This window comes from Plectropomus leopardus, chromosome 19, assembly GCF_026936395.1.
Source record: "Plectropomus leopardus strain MGB_pleo_1.0 chromosome 19, ASM2693639v1, whole genome shotgun sequence".
NCBI lineage: Eukaryota > Metazoa > Chordata > Actinopteri > Perciformes > Serranidae > Plectropomus > Plectropomus leopardus.
In genome coordinates this window covers 4,335,364-4,345,226 of record NC_142194.1, presented here as the reverse complement: position 1 = coordinate 4,345,226, position 9,863 = coordinate 4,335,364, and positions in this window count along the sequence as shown.

Here is a 9,863-nt window from a genome sequence, read left to right as displayed (position 1 = left end):
AGTTCAAGGTTTGTTCAATCCATCCACCGGCACACCGCCACTCCTGCCCATCCTACAGAGACCCTCATGCTTCTTATATTACATCATTACCAGCAGAGCTTCGTGATGCCCTTCAGCAGCGTATCATGCTGCCACAGCAGCTACCATCGGGCCATAAAACGACACTGAACAGTTCTGTCCGGCCGTGCTCTCAGCTGACGATGTCCAGAGGCGTCATTTAGACGCAAACTGGCGTCAGGCTCTTACACCATAAGCACTGCAAAATCAGCAGTATTAGACAACTTCAGAATAAGGAAGGGCTGGAAAAACCCCAATTATTGCCTGACTTTCACATTACAACAACAATAGCTCATTATGTTGCGCCAGAACAGAAAAAATATTAAATCTTAAAAAAAAAAGTTTAACGTTTCATCATGCAAGAACTGTTGCCGTGTAAACGGCCCCTTAAACTGCATCTGCTGTCACCAACATTACATACAAGTGTCACCAAATCAACCAGGACTGAAATGTGTGATACTGCCACTTCAAAACTGAATTATAGACAATCTGTCTGTCTTCTGTGTGAAGTCCGACGCCTCCCTCTTCATCTCACTAATCTTTATTTCTCCTTCGCAGCGGAATTGCTGCTGTCCTGATTCAGAAATCAAGTGTAATTTTTTAAACGCACATTAAAAGTCAAACAGAAATATGCAAACACAAAGCCCAAAAACTAAAAACACCCTCATGTGCATCCATGAAGCACAGACCACACATGAAGTACAGATTATGGCTCACAAACAGTTCGGCTGACAGATGAGAGGTGGCAGAAAGCGATGCCAGAGCAGATTGAACTTGGGGACATCTCTGCTTTGGACAGCTTCAACAAGCAGAGGGCACGCGGCGGTCACTGGGGGCAAGGCTCCGGTCAATGGGGGCTGGCACAACATCCTGAGGAGGGTGTGGGGCAGGGAGGGAGGATGGTGGGGGGTGTGTGGGGGGCTGGGCCGCATGAGGCGTTGTGGTGTCATCGTAATGTCAGCCCGTGTCAAGTGCAATCATCGTTAGCTATAATTTTCTGAGCAATTAGAGTGCTTATATTGAGAATGCTCGCCAGCTGACAAACATGGGGAGTCGCTGAAGGAGTTCCTCACAGCTACGCTGGACACACACACATGATCTCAAAGGGCTACACACACACACACACACACACACACACACACACACACACACACACAATCAACACTTTCCTGCACTGTCGTTTATCCACAGTCTAGCTGACTGCCGTCTCCTTTTTCTAATGAGTGTTTTTACATTTATATTAACAACTTGTAATATAACTAGACGATTATAGCTGCTGTCCCAAGACAAATTGCAGAGCACTCTCATTCATGAATACTGCAAAGCTGCACTAAATTCAACATAAATTAGGAAAACACACATCTGTCCCTTTTGAATTTTGCAAGAACATTTCAACTTTAGTCTCTTTTGGAAATAATAAACAAATTATTTCAATTCAGCAACTGCTGCAGAAAAAAAAAATACCAAAATTAAATTATGCATTGCTTAAAGTACAGAATGTCCTTGTAAAAATATATATATTTTGGAGGAAAAAATCCTGGGGGTGTGTACGGTGCAGTACGGCTTGTGTGTGACAGGGACATGATTTGGAGAGGCCACCTCGATCTGACACAGTTAAAAGAGGGGCATGTGGTCCCAGTCCTCTCACTCACAAACTGGGTGATGACTGACTGACCCCCTCCATCACACCCCACCCCATCATCACTTCAACTGCTTTACACACACACACACACACACACACACACACACACACACACACACACACACACACACACACACACACACACACACACACACACACACACACGAACAGTCACCTTCAGTACGTGTGAACACACAGATGCACACAAAAAAGCATTGTGCAAAATGTGCAGAATTTGCACATATGAAGGATAAACACTCACATGTGCACAACTGAATTGAACGTGATGCAGGCAAAGTTATTGTTAATAAACACTGTGATTCAGTCTATATCATGTAGGACTAAATAGCTTTACACTGCAGTTCAAAAACAATGCTGTTTTGTATTTCAGATGGTGAGGATCCAAGCTTTTTCCTCAAGACTTGTAACTTGAGCTTTAGCCTTCAGTCATGTCATGTATGAAGACATCAAGTGCATCACTAATACCCATATTACAAAGCAATACTGTCGATATGAGTCAGCTAGAAACGTTAAAAAGTGAGCTGGAGACTTATAGCTGAAGTCATTTCAGATGGAAAATCTGCAAGTGTCTGCTAAAAGATCAGTGTGTGTGTTAGTCTCTTTCTGTTTAAAGATCAAGGACAGACTGCTTCATAAATAATAAGAATTTTTAATTAAATTGGCCACCTATTTGATTCTATCATATCTAACTACACATGACAACAGCACAGCACATGCACAGCACATGCACAGCACATGCTTTATCCCCCGCATTTTTGGCTATCATGGCTTATGATTGGTTTTATCATAATAAACAACATTTAGTTATAACCAGAGTTTAATTGGTGCAAAGACAGAGACCAGAGCAGAGGAAAAGGAAGATCAATAAAGTGAGAATAAATGCAAAGATAGAGAGCTCGATAAGAGTCATCCTGCTTGACTGTGTGTGAGCATCTATATATAAATCATTAATGTGTGTGTGCGCTGTGGATTAGAACGGATACATTTCAGTCTCACTCTCTGTCTTGCTTTCACTTTCTCTACATCTCACTGTCTCCTTCTAAAACTTTCAGAAAGCTTTAACATCTCCCACCACACGGGCGTCCCTCCATGTCACCCGCTGTTTCACTGACACGCGTCTATCTGGGACAAGTCGCTGCCCACATCCTGTCTGCTCACGTTGGCTGGCCCCTCGTCACCAGCAGCCACCCAAACACCAGCATCTGTCTCCACCGACCTCGGAGAGTGAGGGGATGCAGGGTATGACACCAGCCTGGAAACCAGGCAGAGAGATCCACCCGGCCTGACAAACGCTGCAGTGCAACTGCGATACAGTTGTGGTTTAACATAACGGAGATGGGCAGCAGTCCAAGCAGCAGATAGAGACAGAGGGTCACACTTCCGTCAAAGTGTGTGTGTGCGTGTGTGAGGACGTGAGGCAGAGGGAGATTTCATACTCTTAAATTTAGCAATTCTATTTATTAACTGGGGCTGGGTGCAGAAATGTGTCTGCAGCACCGAGTATCAAAAACTGCCACATGCCAAAAGTTGGCACTGAATGCATGTCAGTTTGCAGACTACTAGATTTGGACTTTGGACTGTGTGTGTGTGTGTGTGTGTGTGTGTGTGTGTGTGTGTGTGTGTGTGTGTGTGTGTGTGAGGATTTGTATCTGAAACCAAATAAAGGATATATTTGGAACAAAACGGCAAACAAGAATTAAGTTGACTGTTCTCCAGTCTGTGATCGTACGTCCTCGTCTGATTCTGTATTTTCTTAACGTGACAATGAGGGTGAGAGCCAATGAGAGGGACACAGATAGAGAGACAAACTGGACAAAGACAGAGGGAGGTAAACAGAGAGAGAGGACGTACAACAGACAGAGAGGAAGATTCAGGGCTGCTCCTGTCCTCCGCCTCCCCCCTCCATCATGTTTAGGTGTATAAATACCCCACTTCCCCCCGGGGCCATCTCAGCCCAGCAGGACCCTCTCTGCCCCCCTGCTCAGACCACCTCGCCCCCTCCTCTCTCCTCCTTGTCCAGCTCCCTCTTACCCCCCCACCCATTCGCCTCCCTCTTACATCGTCTAATTAGGATCTTGGGCCTTGTTAGGGCCGGCGGCCCCGGGGGCCCGCTGATACAAAAGCTGATTCTATCTGACGTAACAAGTCAATGCCAAGGGGACAGATGCTAATTTTAATTAATTAAATGGAAGGGTCAGCTCGTGACAAACGAGGGCCAGAGGGAGGGTCGGTCGCCGGTGTGCTCGGACCAGCCAGACCCCCGTTCCTCTGGAGGCGGAGATCAGCCCAGTTGTTGTTATCGCTGCTGTTGTTCCTCTCACTCTGTGAAACCGGCGTTCCCAGATGAGAACTTTACAGGCAAGTCATGGCTGGTAGGCAGGAGGTGATTGGAGGGGGAAGAAAGAAGTTGGCATTCCACCTTGTTAGTTGAAATTATAACGTGCATATCCTGAATCTGAGGGTGAAATATCTGAGAACAGACTGCTTTGCCTCGATACAATCTCCCTGGCTTATTTTCAATAAAATGACAATTATGGACAGCTATATTTTGTTTTTTCTAAATCAGTAAAGTGAACAAATACAAGAGAAATCAAGGTTGAAACGAAACCACAAGTCTGTCATCGTCTGCTCGCCACTGATGTCGTCTATCTGATAAAACTTGTCTAGAAACGTTTCAAAGTGGTAGATGAGTACATGATAATGGCGCAATCCACTGACTGTGCAGTTTATTCTTCTTACGGTGTTTAACGCTAAAATAAACTGCTACAATTTTCCTAAATATGCAGAATCCCCCTGCCTGTCTCTGCCTCTTTCTCCCTTCCCACTGACCTAGTTTTGGCATTTGATCCTGACTGGAAGATCAACCCCTAGAGGGTGCACGGTGTCAGCCTTGTACCATGTCAATTCCCACACAAAGGGCACCCTTTGTCACTTCATATTTTCAAGGCTCCAAAAGCCTGGCTTTTCCATTGTTGTTCCTGGCAGGGGTCATTTCCTGGTGGTGGCCCTGCCTCCCTGTTGTTCTTCCCCGTGGTGCACCTGCTGCCGCTGTTGACCGTCACACATCAGGGAGCCAAACGTCCCCATTCACAGACTATACATCTGAACTTGATCCGCCTTCTTCAGATCTGCTAAAAGATCTTAAAAGATCTGCTTTTTCACTTCTTTGCAACATCTGCTTGGAAGTCACTACAAAGCACTTCAAAACTCCATAAACTGGTTTCTTATGGTCATTTTCAGATCTTTAACTGTTAACGTCTTTACCTCTGATTGCACCTGTTTTAACTGATTTTGAGGCTAAATTTACTGATTGCTTGTATGCTTATTTTAATTGATCACATTTTCTCTTATATTTCAAATATTTTTTAGACTTTTTAATTTTTTTAATTATTTGTTCATTATTTTTATCTGCTCGTCATCATGTAAATGAGCGCTCGCCTTCAATGATTTTCAAGTCTAAATAAAGATAAATGATGAATAATAACTTGATGTACTTGCTTAGATTTTTTTTAAATATTAAAAACATGAGAAATTCCCCATGTACAGAGGCTGTATCCTCGCCGCAGCGGCCGCGGGTTCGAGTCCGGCCTCGGTCCTTTGCTGCATGTCCTCCCCTCTCTCTCTCCCCCTTTCACACTATATTTGTCCTATCTAATAAAGGCAATAAAAGCCCAAAAACTATCTTTAAATAAAAAAATATGAGAAATTCCTGTGTCGTAAAAAAGAAAGTACTGTGAAATGAGTGCAATTTCAAAGCTTTCAAATCCAAAAAAAGCCTACTTTTACAGATATTTACTTGTTTATAACCACCTGAAGCTTATTTTTCCTGCTTTGGCCAATCAGTTTTTCATTGGTTACGATAATATTGAACTCACGAAAGTATTACTGAGATCTCATTCTCAGTCTAAAAGCAATTCAAAGGGGCAAGAAAGTACACAATGTAAAAAAACTAACAGTTTACCACGCTTTATGGCCAAAAGTATATGGACATGTACAGTCATGGTACTTTGTGTACTTTTGGTCTGAAGTTGTTTTCATGGTGTGGCGACATTTAGCTGGCCACTTTTGACCATATTGTTTTAGATCTATATTAAGACGGCGACATAAAGTAATGTCACTGTTTCTTTGCTGTGTGTTTTTGGCAGTCTGTGGAATGAATATAATTTCAAAACTGAACAAAAGTTGGAATGAAAACTGGGCCATCCATCTGTCAGACATCGACCACTAAGCCAGACATCGTAATTTAAAACTCAACACGACTGCAGGTTTACAAGTCTCGTGATTTCTGGTTGTGCTGTCTCACTGCTCTCGTGTTGAACTCGAACTCGAACTGTTGAAGCCCGAAAGTCCAGAACAGAATGTGAAGATGTGAATTTTGTTTACAACGGGTAATAATTTGAATGTTTGCCTTCATTTTTTCAACCAAATAATTTGTCTTTGTTCAAAAGCTGTGTGATTGTGTTGGGTTTTTTTTATTTTTAAATTATGTCGCTGTGTCCAGATCTTAGGACTTTACTCGGTTTGTAGAATGGTATTCAAGAATCAGTGGCTAAATCTACAAAAATTAGATCCAAGTTTTCATAAATCACAGTCCAATACGCTCTTAAAAGTGCAGAAATGTTTGTTCTAACTATTTTCCCTCCGTGGTCTATGACTCAGACACACGGGGCATTTTAACAGGGTGTCCTTGATGAGGCCCAGCACAAATCACCCAAAGTGCCATCTTTGCTATCGCCACTTACTATTTGACAGCAGGAGAGTGAGGGCTGCTCCTGGCAGGAAGTGAGCCCAGAACCTGGCACTATTGGTGCCCAACACCGGCCAAACCGTCACGGCCATCGCTCCGCCGGGGGTCAGCAGCCATCACACGCGGTGGCCTAATGCTGCTGATGAGAGAGAGCCCGCCCTGCAGGCCCGCGCGGCCCCGAGGTGTGGCCACTCAGCGTCAGCTTAACCTGAGCTGACAGACCGTCCAGCGCTCGGCTCTCACACGGGCGTGCACGCACTCACACGTGCACTGATTCATAAAAATACACACACACAAATTCATAAAAATACCCATGGCCACACAAAACCTCCTTCTTTAAACACACAAAAGCACACAGTCACACACACACACACACACACACAGTATACAGTAGGATTATTATAAAGACCAAAGCACATCTACATCTTTGCAACTCTTCTCTGCACTTAGGCCATTTTGAACAGTAATTTATATTTGAAAATTTTGAAAAAATAAGTAAAATTAGTAATTCATTTTACCTTTTATATATCATCTCGTTACTATTACTATTTTATTATAAATCTTCCTTTATCATATCTTATATTTTATTACTCGTACGACATTTGCTATACAAAGCTGCCTTATAGGTTTCTGCCTATATAAAGCTGCCTTGCCTACATATCAGCAGTCTGATATCATCTTTATTATACATTTATATGTACTTAATACTACTAAATACTAAAATGAATAAATTAAGACAAAAAAACAAACAAAGTACAGCAGCCTGAAGAGAGTTACGTTATGTGGTATTTGGACGTGAAACTTCGTCGATAGGCTACATAAAGTCGTCAAAGTATATGCAATATGTATCTGTGAGCTTTGACGAATTTAGTATTTTAAAATAAGCAAAGTTTATAGTTGTTTTTTTAAAATAAAACTTAATCGATCATTAATTTTACCAATAATCGATTAAGTGCTTACAATTTGCAACCCTACATAAGATATTAAACAAAAGCCAGAATTAAGTTGCTGTGAGCTGTACATTATGCCAGAAGATGACATCATCTCGAAATGTTGTCACTGCACATTGACTGACCAAACATAAAAAATAAAAACATCTTTTTCGACTTGAAAATCTCAGTTGACTGAGGGGTGGTTTTTCATAAACCAAGGTTTCATTTTTAACCTGATGATGTTGCTAAATGAAAAGTCAGGGGATCAACTTCATTATTGCAATTTATCTACAGGGAGACATAAATATCTTGCCCAAATTTCACTGAATCCATCCTACACCTGTCGAGACATTTCACTCAAAACCACAAATGTCAACCTCACAGTAGCAGTAGGGGAAAAGTCACCAGAGTCTGTAGGCTTCATCCTCTTCTCTCTCGTGGGAAGAAATCCACCCAACAGTCGTTGAGATATTTCAGGTGTGGTGAGCAGACTGACATTGCTATGAAGCCACACAGCTAACACGGATCTAACTTAAGTTTTAAAAAGTTAAGATAACACAAATATGTCCAAGACTGCAATATCTGCTGCCATCTTTCATCTTGTTGTTGACATCACCAGCAAAATACACTCACACATTCATACAAAAAATACGAGCAAAGGTCTTAAGGGGTATGGTGGTTTTCACACCCAGCATGCTCATAGGAGCTTCATGTTGTGGTTAGAAAGTGGAAACTGATTAACGTCAAATATAGTGAAGCGAACTGTATTTTCAATTTAAGACTTTTTACAGTGACTCTTCAAAAGGACAGTTTCTCATCTGCAAATTATAAGATAATCCTTTATTAGTCCCGCAGTAGGGAAATTCATTATATTACAGCAGCTATGAGGTACGAAGAAGTATAAGCAGCAAAGGAACAATACAATATAAAAAAAATTACAAATATAAAAATATTAAGATATTAAAATGTTAGATAATAAAAACAAGATGCCAAGTATGATTAAAAAAAACAAAGTGCAAAAACTGTAAAATAAAAAAACAAAATTACAATGTGCCAACAAAAACAGTGTAGAAAAAAAAAATAAATAAATATAAGAAATATGTGCACGAATTGCACATGAAGATAACTGCACATGTGAAAAAAATCCAAATTAAAAGTTAATTTATTTGGCAGTTAATTTAGGTTTTTTCATTTTCTTTTTAAGATAAAGTTTTGTTCATGACAGCAGGGAAACCCTTTTTTTGGTCTTTTTACAATTTTTGCTAAAGGCACAAAGATCATATTCCCCTACATGCCCCACAGCTGACAGATTCAGTGCTTTGCTCAAGGGCACTTGCAGGCAGCGGAAGACCAAGATGTAACACCAGGCGCATGGTGCATAATGTACCCTAAAATGTCACTTCAAAATGTCACTTCAGATCTCACCATCTGAGTGATTACTATGCATCGATGTTCCACATGAAAAAATTCAAGTCTGAAACTGAAATTTGACGCCGAAATTGGTGGGATTTCCACCACATTAGTAGTCCTGCCTGAGCAGCAGGTCCTGTTTTTACGTCAAACTATTCACAAACAGTTCAAATAGAGTCAGTTAATTTAGGTAAATACACTAATGAATGTTTGGTATGATGGTTGTAATAATGTGGCCCCCTACAAACACCAAGATCAGCAGATTGTGAAAAACTATATCAGATACAGAGCTAAGAAATCTGCTACATGTGGGCTCAAAGCAGCTGCTGTGGCTATAACCAGATAAAGTAGGACTGGGTAGTATGTCTTAAAAATAATACTGCAGTAATTTTCAGCTAAATTGCAATACACAATATATATCTTAGTATTTTAACATCTCCTCTGAACTACTGCAGGTGACTAAAATACTTATCACATGAACTACAGTTACAATAAAGTTAGATAAAGTAGCTGTTTTTATAATAAAGGTTAATAAAGTACAGCGATGATAAAGTTAAATAAATGACTGTTTAAATCACATAATCACAAGTACTGTTATGGTAAATTTGATTAAATGACAGTTATAATGAAATTTCAAAAAGCAATGTTATAACAAAGTTAAATAAAATATGGTGATAATAAGTTAAACAAAGTACTGTTGTGGTAAAGTTAAAGAAATCAAAGTGGAACCGCTGGGGCTTTTATTTTGAAGCACCTGGCTTGTCTCAGGCCGAAGTTGGAGTTTTTTGTTTTTTCACATGAACTTGAAGCTTACAGTCAACAGTTAGATGTTAGCATTAGCAGAAAGTGGGAGTGTTACCCCGGCACCGTTAAAACGTACAGATTTATTAAATGTGACCTGACACAACCTAACAGCTCTCCAGTTATAGTAGCCAATTGCAAGTTGCAAAGGTGTTTTATTGCCACAAAATGCAAATAAATTGTCCCAGTCTGAAGCCCTGCAGATACAAATGTACATGCATCACATTCCAAACACTACTGTTTCACTTATTGA